The 21,654-nt window shown below is 36.9% G+C and overlaps 1 protein-coding gene across 5 annotated transcripts in view; it reads left to right on the top strand.

The window, feature by feature from the left end:
* LOC143032300 (uncharacterized) overlaps positions 1–21,654 on the top strand; it is a 179,766-nt gene that overhangs the window by 147,521 nt on the left and 10,591 nt on the right. The window lies entirely within an intron of this gene.

Genomic DNA, 21,654 nt, shown 5'->3' on the forward strand with positions numbered 1-21,654 from the left:
CTCAAAATGGGATGAAGTAATAAGCGGTGTTCCGCAGGGAACAGTTCTGGCCCCAATAATGTTTGCTATATATATTAATGATATGGATGAAGGAATTGAAAGCTATATGAGCTTCTTTGCAGATGATGCAAAACTACTGAAAAGAGTGAAAACTGAAGAAGATTGTGAATCACTACAGAGAGATCTAAATAAAGTACAGGAATGGAGTAGGAAGTGGGAGATGGAGTTCAATACAAAAAAGTGTAGTATAATGGAATTTGGAAAAAGCAAAAACAGAATAACAGGAGCATATAAATTGGGAGAAGAAGGAATAAAAAAAGTAGAAAATGAGAAGGACCTGGGAGTCATTGTTATGAATAATATGTCACCTGAGAAACATATAAATAAGATTTTTGGAGAAACTTATAATTTAATAAGAACAATCAAAGTTGCATTTACATACCTGGATGAAGAAATGGTGAAGAAAATCCTAATCACCCTGATAAGACCAAGATTGGAATATGCAGCAACGATATGGTCACCAAGTACAAAAAAATGTATAAAAAAAACTTGAAAGAATACAAAGAGCAATTACAAAATTGGCACCAACACTCTCAAAACTATCATATGAAGAGAGACTAGAAAAACTTGAACTACAGACACTAGAGCAAAGAAGAGAGAGAGGAGATTTGATAGCTATTTACAGAATCATGAGAGGCATAGAAATTACTGATAGAGAGAATCTGATAAAATGGGATGACAGAAATACAAGAGGACACGGAAAGAAAATAAAAAAAGACAGCTATAGAAGAGATTTGAAAAAGAACAGCTTTCCTCACAGAGTAATAGACAGTTGGAACAAGTTAGATGAGAAAGTGGTGTGTGCAAAAACAATACATGAATTTAAAATAGTTTAGATAAAATGAGATATGAAGACGGGACCCCACGAGCATAGCTCCCCTTCCCGTAAAATACAACTAGGTAAATACAACTAGGTAAATACACACCGATAATAGCAATGAGCTAGAGAGAGAGATAACGGGGGGGGGGGGATATGATAATTCCAGTCTTCATTAGCGTTTCACAGTTTTCTTCAGTGTTTCACAAAGAGAAAACGGAAGCAGCCAGATGACGTCAGAAGCTGCGCAGAACGGCTCAACCGGTTAGACCTGGTGTATATAGATCTTGGTCAGTACGACCCTTCATTTATATACGTTACGTTCAACACGGAACCTACGGACAAACTGCTTTAACGGACTAGTAACCCCCCAGATTCTGTGTGTGTGTGCGTGTATATATATATATATATATATATATATATATATAGATATATATATATACATATATATTGAGGGAACAGATTCTCTTGTAGACATGTGTTGTTGAATTCGACAACATTAAGGAGGCTGTTATTCTCCTTATGGGTATTTTCAAGCTTTCTAACAAGGACTTGGCCATTTGTGGGGTGGGAATAAACCAGATTACCAAAGTAATTAATATAATTCTCAACGTTTCGTCTGCAAGGAGACATCACCAGGAAAATCTGTAACATATAAATTACTGACATAAAGAAACAAAGAACATGGGTGTAAATGATAACAAAAATTCACCAATCAAGAAAATAGACACCAATAAATCAAATCGTAAACCAATACGATTTACAAAATTATTTACAAAATTAAAAAAAAAAATGAAAGAAATGACAAAAGATAGCGTGTGCCTTTGGCGTATATATATATGCAAGGTAACCACTAACGAAAAGAAACAACCGGAGCAGAGCGCTTTCGTGTATTGTATCCAGTGCAGAAAGACATGAATTTCTGCAGTGAAGATATAATACATGAAAGCGCTCTGCTCCAGTCGTTTCTTTTCATTAGTGGTTACCTTGCATCTGTAGAACACACGTTTCTGGTGTATTTGTTGCATATATATATATATATATATATATATATATATGTGTGTGTGTGTGTGTGTGTGTATGTGTGTGTGTGTACTTGTTTGTGTATTTACCTAGTGGTATTTACCTAGTAAATACAACTAGGTAAATACACACACACACACACACACACACACACACACACACACACACTTCAGCGAATGGACGGCTTGGATGACGTTCTGAAGAAAACTGAAGTCTGTGAATCCCAACGCAAAGAGAAGTGCCTAGTGTTTTTGCAGGGTGGGGGGGAAATTGCTCGTGGAGTAGTGGGAAAGTAGGGAAAGAGAAAAAGGGGAGGGATTACTGAGGGAAATGGAAGGAAATGAGGAGGGAGTAGACTTGGCCCAGCCAGACAAGCGGAAGGTAAACAAACGACTGAGTGAGGATGACATGTCTAATAAAAATGTAAAGATTAGAAGTATAGAGAGGAGCAATACAGAAGAAAGTGACGAGAATATGTTCCAGGGATTTAAAGAGGGTGGGGGGGACACAATCCCCCCCGACTGATAAGACTAGAGGAGAGAGTTGATAAGGTGATCGAGGACTTGGAGCGTAAGTTAGGTAACGTAGACTCCATTTTCCAGAGAATTGAAAGGTTGGAACAACTAGAGAAGGCTAACAGAAACTTAACTGAAGAAATAGAGGACCTAAAAAGACAGTTAGGAAATGTAAAGGAGGAGAATGAGAAATTGAAGAAGAATAGTAATGAAAACAGAGAGAAAATAGCTACAGAAGCTAAAAATTGGAGAATAACTCAAGAAGGGAATAAGGTTTCATTCACTGACATAGTCAAACAGCAATTGAAAGAACATAATGAAGACTCAGTTATTAAAGTGATGAGACAGAAGGAGAATATAGTAAGAGAATTAGCTGACAAAAAGAAATGTATAATTATATTAGGAATGGAAGAGAAACATAACCCAGATAGAACCGCAAGAATCAAGGAGGAAAATGAAAGAGTAAGCAGTTTATTAAAATTAGTCCAGGAAGATGAACCAGAAATTATAAAGGAAATTGAGGAAAAATTCAGACTCGGAAAATATAGTACAGATAAGACCAGACCAATTAAGATTAAATTCAAGTCACAAACAACGGCAGAGAAAATTCTATCCAAGACAGGGAAACTAGCAACAAATGATCAATATAAAAAGGTAGGGATAAAAAGAGAAATGAATAAGGAGGAAAGAGAGGCAGAAAAGCAGAAAAGAATTGAAGCTAAGGCAAAAAACGAGGAAAGAACGGAGTCAGAGAAAGAGAGATTCTATTGGAGAGTAGTGAACATGAAACTAAGGAAGTTCGACATACTAAAGAAAAACATAAGGGAAACAGAGAATACAATGGAAGTGGCAGAAAACTAAGAGTGTCTTACACAAATATAGATGGATTGATAACAGGATTGAATGAACTGAATGATTATTTGAAAGAAAAAGAACCGGACATAATGGGAATTGTAGAAACAAAATTAAAAGGCCCACTACCACCCAACAGTGTAGGACATGATACATACAATTATTGGATTAGAAACAGAGAGAAAAAACAAGGGGGTGGAGTTATGTTCCTGACTAAGAAGGATATAAACGTGAAAGGTGTCATATATGGAAAGAATACAGTAGAGATGATTATGATAGAAGTGGAAGACCGAGATAAGAAGAGCAGAAAATTTGTGATAAATTATGTGCCTCCGAAAACAGCCTCATGGGAGGAGAGTGAACATAAAAGTATGTTAGAGGACACAAAGATAGCATTAACTAAAATAATGGAAGACGGAGGAAGAATAGTTATGATGGGCGACTTTAATTGCAAAGAAATCTGCTGGGAAGAAATGACAGTAAAGAGTAGTGATGACTCATGGGGAAATGCTCTACTTGAGATGATTACTGACCATTCAATGACACAATGGATACAAGAGAACACTAGGTATAGAAATGAAGAAGAACCATCGAGGCTAGACTTAATAATTACATCTGAACCTAGAATAGTGGACAAGATTGAATATAAAACACCAATAGGTAAAAGTGACCACATATTGATTGAACTGGAACTTAATGAAGAAAAATATATGAAAAGAAATGAACAATATAGAAAAGGAAGAATGATGTATGAAAAAACAAACTTTGATAAAATAAGAGAATTCTTCCAACAAGAAAACTGGGAAGAAATATACAAAGAAGAAACAACAGTGGAAGAGAAATGGAATATTTTGACAAAAATTTACAAAAAAGGAGTGGAAAAGTATGTCCCAAGACAAAAACAAGAAAAAGAACATGTAAAATGCTGGTACAACAAAAGTTGTAGAGAGTTAAAGGACAAAAGAGACAAAGCCTGGACCAGATGGAAAAAAGACAGAAGACCTGAAAAATGGAAAATATATACTGGTTATAGAAATGAATATGTACAAAAGTGCAGAGAGGAAAAAAGAAAATATGAAAAAGATGTTATAGAAAAGTGTAAAGATCAACCAAAACTATTCTACAGATTTGTAAACAATAAACTGAAAAACAAACAAGACTTAGAGAAATTAAGACAAGGAGGAGTTGAATACACTGAGGAAATGGAAATGGCAGAAATTATGAACAAACATTTTAAATCAGTGTTTACAAGGGAAAATATACAACCTGAAGAGATTGAGTGGAAGGAAAAAGTCCCCCCTATGGAAGAAATAGAAGTAACAAAGAATGAAATATTGACACACTTGGGTAATTTTGATGTCAGAAAATCGCATGGGCCAGATGAAATAGCAAACTGGATTCTGAAAGAATGCAGGAATGAACTGGCAGACAAAATACATAGCATAATAAGCAGTTCCTTAAAAGAAGGAAAAGTTCCAGAAGATTGGAAAAAAGCAAATATAGTACCTATATATAAAGGAGGAAATAAAGAAGAACCTACCAACTATAGACCAGTCTCTCTAACAAGTACAATAGCAAAAATATGTGAAAGAATTATCAAAAGTAGATGGGTAAAATACTTGGAAAAAAACAACGTACTAAATCCAAGGCAATTTGGATTCAGACAAGGACGATCATGCGTCACCAATTTAATATGTTTCTATTCAAGGCTAATAGATATAATACAAGAAAGAGATGGATGGGCTGATTGTGCATTTCTAGACCTAAAAAAAGCTTTTGACAAAGTACCACATAAGAAGTTGCTTAAGAAATTAGAATATGAAGGAGGAATACAAGGTAAATTGCTAAATTGGATGGAAGACTTTTTGCAAGAAAGAAAAATGAGAGTAGTGATAAGAGATCAGCACTCAAAATGGAATGAAGTAATAAGCGGTGTCCCGCAGGGAACAGTTCTGGCCCCAATAATGTTTGCTATATATATTAATGATATGGATGAAGGAATTGAAAGCTATATGAGCTTCTTTGCAGATGATGCAAAATTACTGAAAAGAGTGAAAACTGAAGAAGATTGTGAATCACTACAGAGAGATCTAAATAAAGTACAAGAATGGAGTAGGAAGTGGGAGATGGAGTTCAATACAAAAAAGTGTAGTATAATGGAATTTGGAAAAAGCAAAAACAGAATAACAGGATCATATAATTTGGGAGAAGAAGGAATAAAAAAAGTAGAAAATGAGAAGGACCTGGGAGTCATTGTTATGAATAATATGTCACCTGAGAAACATATAAATAAGATTTTTGGAGAAACTTATAATTTAATAAGAACAATCAAAGTGGCATTTACATACCTGGATGAAGAAATGGTGAGGAAAATCCTAATCACCCTGATAAGACCAAGATTGGAATATGCAGCAACGATATGGTCACCAAGTACTAAAAAATGTATAAAAAAACTTGAAAGAATACAAAGAGCAATTACAAAACTGGCACCAACACTCTCAAAACTATCATATGAAGAGAGACTACAAAAACTTAAACTACAGACACTAGAGCAAAGAAGAGAGAGAGGAGATTTGATAGCTATTTACAGAATCATGAAAGGCATAGAAATTACTGATAGAGAGAATCTGATAAAATGGGATGACAGAAATACAAGAGGACACGGAAAGAAAATAAAAAAAGACAGCTATAGAAGAGATTTTAAAAAGAACAGCTTTCCTCACAGAGCAATAGACAGTTGGAACAAGTTAGATGAGAAAGTGGTGTGTGCAAAAACAATACATGAATTTAAAAATAGTTTAGATAAAATGAGATATGAAGACGGGACCCCACGAGCATAGCTCCCCTTCCCGTAAAATACAACTAGGTAAATACAACTAGGTAAATACACACATATATATATATATATATATATATATATATATATATATATATATATATATATATATATAGTACATATATACATGTGTGTGTGTGGTTCCTATTGGTATTATATATATGTGACATATAACACATTAACTTCGATAAATTTGCAGCTTATAACAAACATCATAGTCTCAGCATCTATTCATGACTCATAAACGAACCATGTTGAAAGCAGAAGAGCAAGTATTTATACTACAGTTACCATTAATAGAGAGCATAGTGTCTGGTCCATGCTATGGTATGCGTCGCATAAGGTGGTGTCATATTATTATGTATTTCTTACATAAGGATGGAGATACTAGCAGTATGCATAAGTATCAAGATGTGCATTATGGTGGTATGTTATACATTGTACAATTTGTAAAATCAAGCTAAAAACGAGGTTATTCCGCTTTGGGAAGAGATTTTCGTTAAACGGACTCAGGTCGCCCCATCTGCCTCACGGGCAACGGACCAGGTGGCGTCCATCAGCTTGATGGTTCTGTTGGATGTTGCTGGCACAGGCAGCCCCGAATGTAAACAAAGTGAGGATGGACGGTGACGTCAGACGGCGCCTGGGTTCTTTTCCCCAGAATTGAACCACTGTTGCTTGATGTAGGTATAGATAAAGTCTTTGAACACGACATGGAGAGAAAAGGAAAATGTGTTTCATAAGGTATTGAGGGAAGTGAATCTGGAAGATCATGCTGCTTTGAGATTCATTTTGTGTAAATTTCCGCAAATACCAGTATCAGCTTATACATGCGCGAAGTACTAACACCCGTACTTGAAAGGACCAGCATATGTGTTATGTCTAATTCTGGCAGCAACACACTCCCACGCACATACCACAAGCAAGTAGCCCTATGCACCTCAGACCAACATACACAGGCTAGAGGGCGGTGGTGGTGGGGGGGGGAGGGATGTCATCACTCGACTAAAGTTATCACCAGCCTAATTCATAATAACACTTCTCACAAACGCAATCATTAACACATCGAAGCATAACTCTCACCCAATAACACGCATAACTAGGCCACAGAAACACACCAGTCAATACCATTCCCACCATATATAAGTTTTACACATTCTCATTGCGATTACTTGTGCAGAATTTAGACAAGAGAATAACAGCAGCAAGGTAACATACAAGCAGCAAATAAGGTCTTTGATGGATTTTGCTAATTCATCATAGGCAACACCCATTTTAGACGTGAGTAGTCATTGTATGCTCACAGACACCACACGGATCACCTACACTTGGAGACCAATGTTTTGCGTATCCACAAACATGTCGACAAGCGCGGCACATAGGACATAGACTCCACTAAACAAGACAACACCCACCACACTACCTGAAAGACAACCCACCAGCACCTAGACACATCACTTTACTACAACACAGTATATAGCACAGTCTCACCGCCCCACACTCAACCCCACAAACATAAACACGAAAAAAAAAGATGTCAAGAAGTATAGCTTCCCACCTAGAAGTGTAGACTTGTGGAATAAGTTGATGGAAATATAACTGAAACCAACAAATAATTAGGCAAGGTTTGATAAATGGAGGGAAAGGGATGAGACCCCATGAACATTGTTCCAACCCCATACACGATAACTAGGTATAACTAAGTAAATACTTGGAACCTAACAAGATCCTTCCCCCCCCCCGCACTCTGCTTCGCCACTCACACACTAATCAAGGGCACCAGCTAAATAGGACAGATAAAGCACACTAGCAGATGTCACAGTGGTCATCATGCAGCATTCAGGCCATACCAGCACAGGTGAGGCGGGACAATAGACGATACATGCCCCACACACACGCGCACACGCACGCTACCAGGGTGCCCCACATACTGCCACACATAACTTCACACACTGTTAAGTACTGACAGCGTACAAACACGACCACAGGACCTCTGGCGGGTTCCTGTGTGGGGGGATCGGATTCCTCCGGTACTCCGGTCCTCTGGTAGTGGTTTGACAGTAACATCAACAGAAGTAGCTCGTGTGTATGCGCGCTTGCTTGTGCGTGTAATTACCCAATTGTAGCATACAGGGATTGTATTTGAGTGAAGGTAGCTTGAATGTGTTTCTATTTTTCGCAAGGAGGAACGAGCAGGAAGGGTCGCCATGTAAATGAAGCGGCCTTGCTCTTGCTATGGATGTAGTGTCTTGCTGCATTGCTTCTGGCCCGGGCAGTGGGCAGGAAACAGGGATGACCCTTCATCCACAAGGAGCCAAGATGGGAAGGAAACAGTGCGAGTGGGTGTATTCCTTTGAAATATACAGGAAAGGAACTATCCTTGTGAAATGTTGTTTACATGTGTGTGTGTGTGTGTGTGTGTGTGTGTGTGTGTGTACGCGCGCGTGCGTGCCTATGTGTGTGCCTGGGTTCGCGAGCGCTTTTGCTCTTGAATCTATGCGTTTAAGATGGCTGCCGCCAAGTTTACTGAACAGTCAGTTCTAAAAGAAGAACACGTGCTAGTATGATGTTTAGTTATATGCGTACTGTTAGTTATTTCTGTTGTTTAGTAAGACTCCCACAATTTCTGCTAAATAGGTGTACCTTAGACTGCCACAAGGACTTTATATTTGGCAAGACTATTTATGCATGGTTATCAAGTTTGTTTACATTATACGACAATCGTCTGCTCCTTGTGTCACATTCATTGTGATAGCGTTCCTGTTCTTCAAAGGTGCGCTTTTGTTTCCCAAAGTGGTTTGAATTCCTCTTTGCCTTCTGTTACCAAGAGATGTGTATATTTACAAATTTCCTGTAACTTCTTGATTCATCCCTACTACCCTACTGCCAAGTATTTTTTCCGTGCACAAAGTAAACTGACAATCGATTTATTTGGCATGGGTGATGGCTTCAGTGTACGACCGCATTTTTTTACTTAGATTTTTTTTTCAAATGCAGGTGCAAATGCGCTCAGGTATTTTATAAAGCAAAGAATCAAGAAGTTTTTTATGTGTCATATATGAAAGCGTTTGGCATTTAGAACGACGATGTATAAAAGAATATCTTAGTGTCATATTTAGCAACATGTATTTCAACAGTTGTTTGAAAAGCAAATATTAGTTTTGGCATGTAGTAAACTACATAACTGTCCACTATGCAGTTAATGCATACTTTTGTTATTTTCTGTGTATTTTTCGCTTGTGGCAGGGTCAGAGGAGGGATTGAGGAAGCTGGTGGCAGAGTTTGGGAGAGTATGTGATAGAAGAAAGCTAAAGATAAATGTGGGTAAAAGTAAGGTGATGAGATGTACAAGGGGTGAAAGTGGCAGTAGACTGGAAGTGAACATTAAGGGAGAGCGACTGGAGGAAGTGGATAGTTTTAGATACTTGGGTGCAAGTGTAGCAGGAAAAGGTGGAGTGAAGGTGGAGGTAGAATGTAGATTGAGAGAAGCGAGTAAATGCCTTGGTGGTTTAAAGAGTGTAATGAGTAATAGACATTTGGGAATGGATGCGAAGAGGAGACTGTATGAAGGAGTGATTGTGCCAACAGCACTGTATGGGGCAGAAACGTGGAACATAAGAGAAGAAGAGAGAAGGAGTTTGAATGTGTTTGAGATGAGGTGTCTGAGAAGTATGGTGGGGGTTACTAGGCTAGATAGTGTGAGAAATGAGGAGGTGAGGAGGAGAACAGGGGTGAAAAAGGATTTGGGAGATAGGGTTGATGAAAGAATATTAGGATGGTTTGGACACATGGAAAGAATGAGTGAAGAAAGACTAGTAAAAGAGGTATGGAAGGCAGATGTGGAGGGAGTGAACATGAGGGGACGTCCTAGGATGAGGTGGATGGATGGGGTAAAGGGGGCTTTGGGGAAGAGGGGAATGTCTGTTGAGGAAGGAAGGGAGAGGACGGAAGACAGAGGTGAGTGGAGAATGGTTGTATATGGATGATGTTGTGACTGCATGAGGAGGAATGGGCGGGGAAGTGGGGGGTGGGGTAGTATGTGTGAGTAAATTTTGACGCAGCCCGAAGGGATTTCTCCCCGTCCTCGCCTTATATGCAAAGGGGGACGGAGAGGGGGGGTCGCCGATTAAATGAAGCGGCCTCGCTGTGGATGTACTGTGTCTTGCGACACTGCTTCTGACCCAGGGCGGTGGGCAGGGTGCAGGGATGACCCGTCATCCAGGAGGTGCTCAGATGAGAGGAAGGGTGGGAGGGGTGTGGAGTGTATTTAGGGATGAAATGGGTGGGAGTGTTTTTATGCCTTTCCCTTTTTGGCTACCTCCCTTGGAAGGGGGAAAAAGCCTTGGTATATGTATGTATGTTATAACAATTATCATTATAATAATGAAAATAATAATAACGATGATAATAGTGATAATCACAATATTAATATTTATGCAATTTTTACTACTATATTTTTATAATTTATATTATTATTTATATTAATGTAATTATTATTATTATTATTATTATTACTATTATTATTATATTATTTTATATACTATTATTATGTTAAGAAAGTCGAAAAAGAAGACACGGGTTTAGGTTTAGGTCCGAGTTTATTCCTGACCGGTTTCGTTCTAAGCTTCTTCAGAGAAAAGTTTGGGGCGAAGTTGACAGTATAAATTTACAAACCGACTCTTGTGTTCCCACCATGGAGGTGGTCGAACAGAAGCAAACAATTATTACAAATAAAATGCCAATTATGTTATTATTATTTTTATATATTATGTTTTTATATTTATTATGATCATACCATATTGAGTCACAATAATATTGTACCAGTAATATGACTGCATTAGCATTATACATTCTTGTTCATCACTTTTGATACTGATATGATAGTCATCTGTGTAATTTCTGTATCTGTGAACCCTTTCCGTACCATGACACATTTTCATGATGTCACAGAATTTTATTCAGCTTAAAGGAAATCCCAAGTTTTGTTTTGGCAGACAAAAGACAAACTTAGTCAACGTCGATCGAACTAGGAATTTCAACGTGGTGCTTGCGAGCACCCGCCCCTTTTGGCTTAAATTTGTAGGAATGAAGATTTCACATTAGTTGATGGTTTCTGATTAATATTCGATTTTTCATTTATCTGTTTATTGTGAATGTTCTCTGTGAGTGTTTTAATATTTTCTGAATTTTCAACAACTGCCAGATTAGAAAATCCATTACCTTTCATCACTCTTGCAAGGCGAAAGTTTTTTGCCATCAGAAAGTAAGATTGAACAAACTTCATTGGCTATACTTAGGAATATTACCGATATATTTTATAAGTAACCCCTCAAACTAAATATTATGCTGAAAAAAGAGTCCACGTAAAAATCTTATTTTCTAATGATGAAAGTATATTTCTTTTTTTTAATGCATTTTATAAAACAAATTGTGTCGATATTAATCACCTCTGTACCACGAAACACTTTCAATATTTCATTCTGCTTAGAGCCGATTGATTTTATATTCTGTGCTGAAGAACCTTTGAATCGGAAGGGGTTATCCTATCAAGACTTTTATTTCAGTTAACGCCAGGCGAAATTATTCAGCTGTTACGAAGCTCTGCTTCTAACAAAATAAAATTCTATATCACGATAACCATTCTATCCATCAGGTTCATTATTGTTACCATTGCTGCACTATCGATAGCAAGGAAATTAAGTGCAGAAAAAAATTATGCCATATATATTATATGATAAATATGATTTATTACAGTAAATGTGGTTATCATATATGTTATAGTAACAAAACTATATTCCATTCCAATAAGAAATAATAGTCTCAAGCTGTCAGGAAGTAGATTTAATTTGGAAGTGGGTAGAAACAACTTCGCCAACCGTGTAGTAAATGAATGGAATAAACTTCCTGTAGAGGCGGTGCAATGTAGTACAGTTCTAAGTTTTAAGATTCACTTAGATAAGCACCTAAGAAATATGCTGTAATGTCAGCCATTTTTATTTCGTTTTATTTTATTTATTATTATTTATTTAGTTGTTAAATTATCTATAGTCTTCTTAATTATTTATTTGTTATGAATTATTGCTATTTATGTTTAATATATTTTTAAATATTTTATCTACTTTTTTATTTGTCTATCTATTTCTTTTCCCCATCCGACCTAGTTATTGACCAAAAGGTCTCCTGTCGGCTTGATCTTCCGTTGTAATCCTTTTGAAATTACACTCGATTTCTACCGTGCAGATCGGTACAGTTGATAGTCCTACAGACTTCTGCTCCACACAGGCATCAGCGACACACAAATTCCTCACCTCCCTCAGAAAATATTATATTTCTCCACTTTGTTCATAAGATAGGGATTTTTTGTTTCGGTCGTTAGAAAGAACAGTCATTCTACAACTACAACAAATAAAAATTCGACAGGGTAAGAAACTGAATAGTTATGTGGAGTAATCAAGGAAAAGAAATGATCGGTTTATACACATCTTTACTTATAATCGATGTTCACAGCAATTATGATAATAAGTGTAGAATAAAGCATGTGTTTTACATAAACAACTCCTGAATACGATGGTCCATTCGTATTTTACATAAAAAGCCATAAAAATTATAATTAAAGTTTTTATAAATGTTTTGCGTCATGACGTTCGTGGCGCGAGAGAGGGAGGGAGGGAGGGTAGCTTCTGATTCCTCTTCCCTCCTCCTCCTCCTCCTTCCAACTTATTTATCATTTAATTCATTATGAGAGAGTATTAACTTTTCACCATTCTTGCCCGAGACTATTTTTATGTAATGTGAATTTGTCAATAATCTATGGAGAGTGTACTCAAAAAGCAAAGAAAAATAGAGATACAAGTAAAACAAAAACACTTTCTCATAGTAATTAGATAATGAATAAGTTGGAAGGAGGAGGAGGAGGAGAGAAGGAGTCAACAGCTACCCTCCCTTCCTCCCTCCTTTGCGCTACGAGCTTCATAACACAAAGTATTAAAAAAAAAAAAAAAATCCTTAATTTTCATTTTTTATGGATTTCTATGTGGACTTTGAATCCACCATCGTGTTCAGGAGTTCTTTATGCAGGAGAACACGTTTTATTCTACACTTGTTATCATAATTCCTGTAAACACTGAATTGTAAATAAAGATGTGTATAAACCGATCATTTCTTTTCTTTGACTTCAACTCCACACATTTACTTAGTTTCTTAACCTATCGATTTTTGAAAAATACATAGATGTATATTGTAGGATGACCACTCTTTCTAATGATTGAAACAAATGTTCCTGTCTTATGAACAAAGTGGAGAAATATCAAATTTTCTGAAGGAGGTGAGGAATTGCATGTAACGGGACGGGTGAAACCGTATCGTAACATAGTTTCCATCCACCGTCACTAGTAGACACAAAATGTAACGGGTCGTCACAGCATCACAATAAGGGGTCCACTGCACAAACGCCTCTAAGTTTTTGTTTCTTTATTGTCGTATCCAGTATAAAGTTAGTTCACACACTATTACACAGTCTTATCACTAGGGCACGTCACTAAAAACCGACACCTCCACGGGTGCGCGAGCTGGTTTTGGTGCCCGGAAATGATGAGTTTAGCACTTATGAGGTGTCATGTTCGCATAAGCTTTAGAGTTTATGCGAGCAAGATCACGGTCATCTCCTAAGGTTAGTATCCTGGGATTACAGGGTGTGATTTACTTAATAACTAAATATGTATATATATGTCCAGGGGGGATCGTCAATATACTTAATTTGTGTTTTGTGTTTGTTTGGTTACTCGGATGTTCATGTGCGTTCGTATGTCTGTTTGGTGGTCGAGGTGTTGTTGCAAAGCCAAAAGGATATGAGTCAGCGATTTCCACTGAGCCTCGTGATGTTGATTCAGCGATTAATGCCTGTACTGGACAGTGTGTTAAGGAGTGGGTATATGACTGGGGTTATATTACTCGTCATGTATGTGAGCCGTATACATTGCATGTCGCTGGAGCCTGTGTGGAGCAAGAGCCTGCAGTGCTACCAACTGTGCTGAGCTGCACGGCAGAAATCGAGTGTAATTACTTATTGGAATGGAGTATGAATTATACTGTTGTTACAAAGTTCATTTAATTTGTCAGAATTATAATAACGAGACAAAATTTATCAGTTTTATATTATGTTTTATCATTATATTTAAATACTTATCATTATCGTAATCACGTTTTTATTCTTAATATCACTGGAATGAAGCGAGCGCGCGCACACACACAGAGCTCTGCGATCCGAGTTCCAGTTCCGCCCAGGGCCGAAAATATCAGCATCGCTGCACTGCGAGCCGGCACTTCAACTCTGTGTAAAGAGTTGTGTGTGTGTGAGGTCCCTTGCCCATTGATTGGGTTACATTGAGCTCTGAGCTCTCATCCAGGAGAATAATAGCTGTCGATCGACAGTACAATATATGATGATTCATGACCGTTGGGAATAAATAAATCTCTCTCTCTCTCTCTCTCTCTCATATGCGCGCGCGCACACACACACACACACACACACACACACGGAGGTGCGGCAGTACCTGGTTCGAATCCTGCCCAGGGCCGAAATTATTTCGGTATCGCTGCGCTTCGGGTCGTTACTCCGACTCTCGTGGGCGGGGAGTTGGGTGTGTGTGTGTAAGGTCATAGCATTACCCATAGATCGGTCATACGAGCTCTGAGCTCTCTTCCGGGAGGAAAATAGCTGTCGATCACGAGTCCAACACGTGATCCAAAGACCAAGGTGAATACACACACACACACACACACTTTCATCGAATGGACGGCGAGAATTGGTGTTCCGAGGAAAAAGGAAAATCTACGTGGATCTCAACGTCCAGGAAGTGCCTTTTTGTATTTATAGGGAAGGGGAGTGCTCGTGGAATAGTGGGGAAGTGATAGAGAAGGAGAAGGGAAGGGATATTGAGGGAAATGGAAGGAAAGGAGGAAGAGAGAGACATGGTCCAGGAGGCCAGGAGATTTGTAAACAAGAGGCGAACTGAAAACGATGACTTTGGAGAGGACGGGATCAACAAACATGTAAAGATTAGAAGTATAGATAAGAGCAGCACAGTGGAAGGTGATGATAATAGTTTCCAGGGATTTAAAGAGGGTGGGGCGGATACCAACCTCGATTGACAAGATTGACGATTGACAAGACTAGAGGAGAAACTTGATAAGATGATCGAACATTGGGAGGATAGGTTCGGTAACGTAACCAACATTGCGCAAAGAGTTGAAAAATTGGAAGAACTAGAGAAGGCGAACAAAAACTTAACTAATGAAATTGAAGAATTAAAAAGACAGTTAAAAGAAGTAAAAGAGGAGAATGAAGAATTAAAGAGGAATAGTAAGGACAACAAAGAGGGAAAAGAATCCAAGAAAACAGTTAAGTTGCATTTACTGACATAATCAAACAACAAATGAAAGAACAAACTGAAGACTCAGTTATTAAAGTGATGAGACAGAAGGAGAATATAGTAAGAGACTTAGCAGATAAAAAGAAATGTATAATTATATTAGGAATGGAAGAGAAACATAACCCAGATAGAACCACAAGAATCAAAGAGGAAAATGAAAAAGTAAACAGTTTACTAGAATTAGTTCAGGAAGATGAGCCTGAAATAATGAAACAAATCGAAGAGAAGTTTAGGCTCGGAAAGTATAGTACAGATAAGACCAGACCAATTAAGATTAAATTCAGGTCACAAACGACGGCAGAGAATATCTTATCCAAAACAGGGAAACTAGCAACAAGTGAACAATATAAATAGGTAGGTATAAAAAGGGAAATGAATAAAGAGGAAAGAGAGGAGGAAAAAAAGAAAAGACATGAAGCTAAGGAAAAAAACGAGACCAGAACAGAGTCAGAAAAAGAGAAATTCTATTGGAGAGTAGTGAATATGAAAGTAAGGAAATTCGACATACTAGAGAAAAACAAAAGGGAAACAGAGAACACAGTGGAAGTGGCAGAAAACTAAGAGTGTCTTACACAAATATAGATGGATTAATAACAGGGTTGAATGAGCTGAATGATTATCTGAAGGAAAAAGAACTGGACATAATGGGAATTGTAGAAACAAAATTAAAAGGTCCACTACCACCCAACAGTGTAGGACATGATACATATAATTATTGGATTAGAAACAGAGAGACAAAGCAAGGGGGTGGAGTTATGTTCCTGACTAAGAAGGATATAAACGTGAGGTGTGTCACATATGGAAAGAATACAGTAGAGATGATTATGATCGAAGTGGAAGACAGAGATAAGAAGAGCAGAAAGTTTGTGATAAATTATGTGCCTTCGAAAACAGCCTCGTGGGAAGAGAGTGAACATAAAAGTATGTTAGAGGACACAAAGATAACATTAAATAAGATAATGGAAGATGGAGGAAGAATAATTGCAAAGAAATCTGCTGGGAAGAGATGACAGTAAAGGGTGGAGACGGCTCATGGGGAAACGCTCTACTTGAGATGATTACTGACCATACAATGACACAGTGGATACAGGAGAACACTAGGTATAGAAATGAAGAAGAACCATCGAGACTAGACCTAATAATTACATCTGAACCTAGAATAGTGGAAAAGATTGAATATAAAACACCAATAAGTAAAAGTGACCACATATTGATTGAACTGGAACTAAATGAGGAAAAATACATGAAAAGAAATGAACAATATAGAAAAGGAAGAATGATGTATGAAAAAACAAACTTTGATAAGATAAGAGAATTCTTTCAAAAAGAAAACTGGGAAGGAATATACAAAGAAGAAACAGTGGAAGAGAAATGGAATATTTTGACAACATTTTATAAAAAAAAAAAAAAAAGAGTGGAAAAGTATGTCCCAAGACAAAAACAAGAAAAAGAATATGTAAAATGCTGGTACAACAAAAGTTGTAGGGAGTTAAAAGACAAAAGAGACAAAGCTTGGACCAGATGGAAAAAAGACAAAAGGCCTGAAAAATGGAAAATATATACTTGTTATAGAAATGAATATGTACAAACGTGCAGAGAGGAAAAGAGAAAATATGAAAAAGATGTCATAGAAAAATGTAAAGATCAACCAAAACTATTTTACAGATTTGTAAACAACAAACTGAAAAACAAACAAGATTTGGAGAAATTAAGACAAGGAGGAGTTGAATACACAGAGGAAATTGAAATGGCGGAAATTATGAACAAACATTTTAAATCAGTGTTTACAAGGGAGAACATACAACCTGAAGAGATCGAATGGAAAGAGAAAGTCCCCCCTATGAAAGAAATAGAACAAAGAATGAAATATTGAAACACTTGAGTAATCTTGATGTCAGAAAATTGCATGGACCAGATGAAATAGCAAACTGGATTTTGAAAGAATGCAGGAATGAACTGGCAGACAAAATACATAGCATAATAAACATTTCCTTGAAAGAAGGAAAATTTCCAGAAGATTGGAAAAAAGCAAATATAGTACCTATATATAAAGGGGGAAATAAAGAAGACCCTACCAACTATAGACCAGTCTCTCTAACAAGTACAATAGCACTCAAAATGGGATGAAGTAATAAGCGGTGTTCCACAAGGAACAGTTCTGGCCCCAATAATGTTTACTATATATATTAATGATATGGATGAAGGAATTGAAATCTATATGAGCTTCTTTGCAGATGATGCAAAACTATTGAAAAAAGTGAACACGGAAGAAGATTGTGAATCACTACAGAGTGATCTAAATAAAGTACAGGAATGGAGTAGGAAGTGGGAGATGGAGTTCAATACAAAAAAGTGTAGTATAATGGAATTTGGAAAAAGCAAAAACAGAATAACAGGAGCATATAAATTGGGAGAAGAAGGAATAAAAAAAGTAGAAAATGAGAAGGACCTGGGAGTCATTGTTATGAATAATATGTCACCTGAGAAACATATAAATAAGATTTTTGGAGAAACTTATAATTTAATAAGAACAATCAAAGTTGCATTTACATACCTAGATGAAGAAATGGTGAAGAAAATTCTAATCGCCCTGATAAGACCAAGATTGGAATATGCAGCAACGATATGGTCACCAAGTACAAAAAAATGTATAAAAAAAACTTGAAACAATACAAAGAGCAATTACAAAATTGGCACCAACACTCTCAAAACATATGAAGAGAGACTGGCAAAACTTGAACTACAGACACTAGAGCAAAGAAGAGATAGAGGAGATTTGATAGCTATTTACAGAATCATGAAAGGCATAGAAATTACTGATAGAGAGAATCTGATAAAATGGGATGATAGAAATACAAGAGGACACGGAAAGAAAATAAAAAAAGACAGCTATAGAAGAGATCTGAAAAAGAACAGCTTTCCTCACAGAGTAATAGACAGTTGGAACAAGTTAGATGAGAAAGTGGTGTGTGCAAAAACAATACATGAATTCAAAAATAGTTTAGATAAAATGAGATATGAAGACGGGACCCCACGAGCATAGCTCCCCTTCCCGTAAAATACAACTAGGTAAATACACGTCGGTCGAAGTGACAGCGAATTTTGAAACTCCAGGAAAATTCAAGTTTCATCGATCTCAACAACGAGGGAGTACCTTTGTTGTATTAGTAGGGAAGGGGAGAGCTCGTGGTGTAGTGGGAAGGTGAAGAAAAATGTGGAAGAGAGGGATTACTGGGGAAAATGGAAGGAAATGAGAAAAGGGACGAACGGGCCCCGGATGTTAGAAGGGATGTAAACAAAAGGGGTGCAGAACACACAGACGAGGAAGAACAAGGAAGCAGAAGTGTCAAAAACAGAAATATAGATAATAGCAGATCAACGGAAAGAGAAGGTAACTGCTTTTATGGATTTAATGAGAGAGGTGACAATCTCCCCCGACTAGTAAATCTAAAAAAAGATAACTGCTTTTATGGATTTAATGAGGGAGGAGGTGACAACCTCCCCCGACTAGTAAATCTAAAAAAAAGAAAAAAAAAAAAAAAAATGAACGAAGCATGGGAGGTTAGGTTAACCAATTAACACTAGTTACACAAAGAGTTGATAAACTGGAAGAACTAAAGAAGGAGAATCAAAACTTAACTAAAGAAATAGAAGAATTAAAAAGATAGTTAAGAGAGGTAAAGGATGAGCATGAGGAATTAAAAGTCCATAGCAAAAGAGGTAAGTGGTTGGAAAAAAGTACAAGAGAACAATAGAATTGAACTTAGAGATATAGTGAAACAGCAGATGAAAGAACAAACTAAGGACACAGTTATTAAAGTGATGAGGGAGAAGGAAAATATAATAAGAGACTTAGCGGATAAAAATAAATGTATGATTATATTAGTGACACCACGAACATAGCTCTCCTTCCCGTAAAATACAACTAGGTAAATACACACACACACACGATCGTCGGATTTACGGCGAAGATTGGAACTCCGAAAAAAAAAATCGTGGATTTCAACGACGAGGGAGTACCTGTGTTGTATTAGTAGGGAAGCAGAAAATTAAAAGTGTCCTTCACAAATATAGATGGATTAATAACAGGCTTGAATGAACTGAATGATTACCTGATGGGAAAGGAACCTGACATAATGGGAATTGTGGAGACAAAATTGAAAGGTCCATTACCACCCAACAATGTAGGACATGGTGTATATAATTATTGGATTAGAAACAGAGAAGTAAAACAAGGTGATGGAGTTATGTTCCCGACTAAGGATATAAATGTGAGGAATGTTACATATAGAAAGAGGAGAGTGGATATGATCATAATGGAAATAGAGGACAGGGATGGGAAGAGCAGGAGGTTTGTGGTAAATTGTGTGCCTCCTAAAACAGCTTCGTGGGAAGAGAGAGAACAGAAGAATATGCTGGAAGACCAAGGATAACACTAAATAAGATAATGGAGGATGGGTGAATAATAATAATAATGGGTGCCTTTAATTGTAAAGAAATCTGCTGGGAAGAAATAACAGTGAAGGGTGGAGATGACCTATGGGGAAATGTACTACTTGATATGATTATAGAACATACAATGGCACAATGGATACAAGAGAATACTAGGTATAGAAATGAGGAAGAGCCATCGAGACTAAACCTAATAATCACATCAGAACCTGAAATAGTGGACAAGATTGAATATAAGACACCAATAAGTAAAAGTGACCACATATTAGTAGAACTGGAACGAAACGAAGAAAAATACATGAAAATAACGAACAATATAGAAAGGGAAGAGTGATGTATGGAAAAACAAATTTTAATCAAATTATTATTTTTTTCCAAACAGCAGACTGGGAAAGAATATACAAAGAGGAAACAACAGTAGAAGATAAATGGAAATTTTTGACAAAAATATGTAAGGAAGGAGTATGTTCCAAGACAAAAACAAGAAAAAGGATATGTAAAATGTTGGTACAACAAAAGATGTAGAGAATTAAAAGATAAAATAGATAAAGGTTGGATAAAATGGAGGAAATACAAAAAAAAATGAAAATATATATTGATTACAGAAATGAATATGTACAAGTGCGCAGAGAAGAAAAGAGAAAATACGAAAAAGATGTCATAGCAAAATGTAAAGATCAACCAAAACTATTTTATAGATTTGTAAACAACAAACTGAAAAACAAGAATTAGTGAAACTACGACAAGGAGGAATAGAATACACAAAGGAAATAGAAATGGCAGAAATTGTGAACAAGCATCTTAAATCAGTGTTTATGAGCGAGAACATACAACTGAGATGTCAAGTTGGAGGGGAAAGTCCCCCCTATGAAAGAGATAGAAGTAACAAAGAATGAAATCATGAACTACTCGATAAGACCAAGATTGGAGTATGCAGCAACGACGTGGTCACCAAGTACAAAAAAAAAAATGTATAACAAAACTTGAAAGAATACAAAGACCAATTACGAAATTGGCACCAACACTCTCAGAACTATCATATGAGGAGAGCCTGGCAAATCTTGAGCTAAAGACATTGGAGCAAAGAAGAGAGAGAGGAGACTTGATAACTATTTATAGAATCATGAAAGGCTTGGAAATTATTGATAGAGAGGATCTAATAAAATGGGATAGTAGATATACAAGAGGACATGGAAAGAAAATCAAGAAAGACAATTATAGAAGAGACCTGAAAAAGAACAGCTTTCTCCATAGGATAATAGACATTTGGAACAGGTTAGATGAGAATGTGGTGTGTGCAAAAACGATACACGAATTTAAAAACAGTCTAGATAAAACGAGATATGAAGATAGGATACCACGAGCATAGCTCCCCTTCCCGTAAAATACAAGTAGGTAAATACAACTAGGTAAATACACACACACACTTGAACCTATCCATGCCACCACATAGTTGGAGAGTGTAACACTTGCTCCATTTCTGCGTGTGTTAATGATGAAGACTCACCTTAGATATTAATTAAGACGAGTGCGGGTGAATTGCGTCGTGTCTGGAAGGTCAGTGGACCATAAAACCAGTGCAAATGTTCATCTTCGTCCTAAGTATCTTTCGAGTTCAGATTTGTTCATATTTCAAATTTGAACTAAAAGAAGATTAGAGTCTGAATC

Source organism: Oratosquilla oratoria, chromosome 13 (assembly GCF_046742065.1).
Source record: "Oratosquilla oratoria isolate Oo_2021 chromosome 13, ASM4674206v1, whole genome shotgun sequence".
In the NCBI taxonomy this organism is placed as follows: domain Eukaryota; kingdom Metazoa; phylum Arthropoda; class Malacostraca; order Stomatopoda; family Squillidae; genus Oratosquilla; species Oratosquilla oratoria.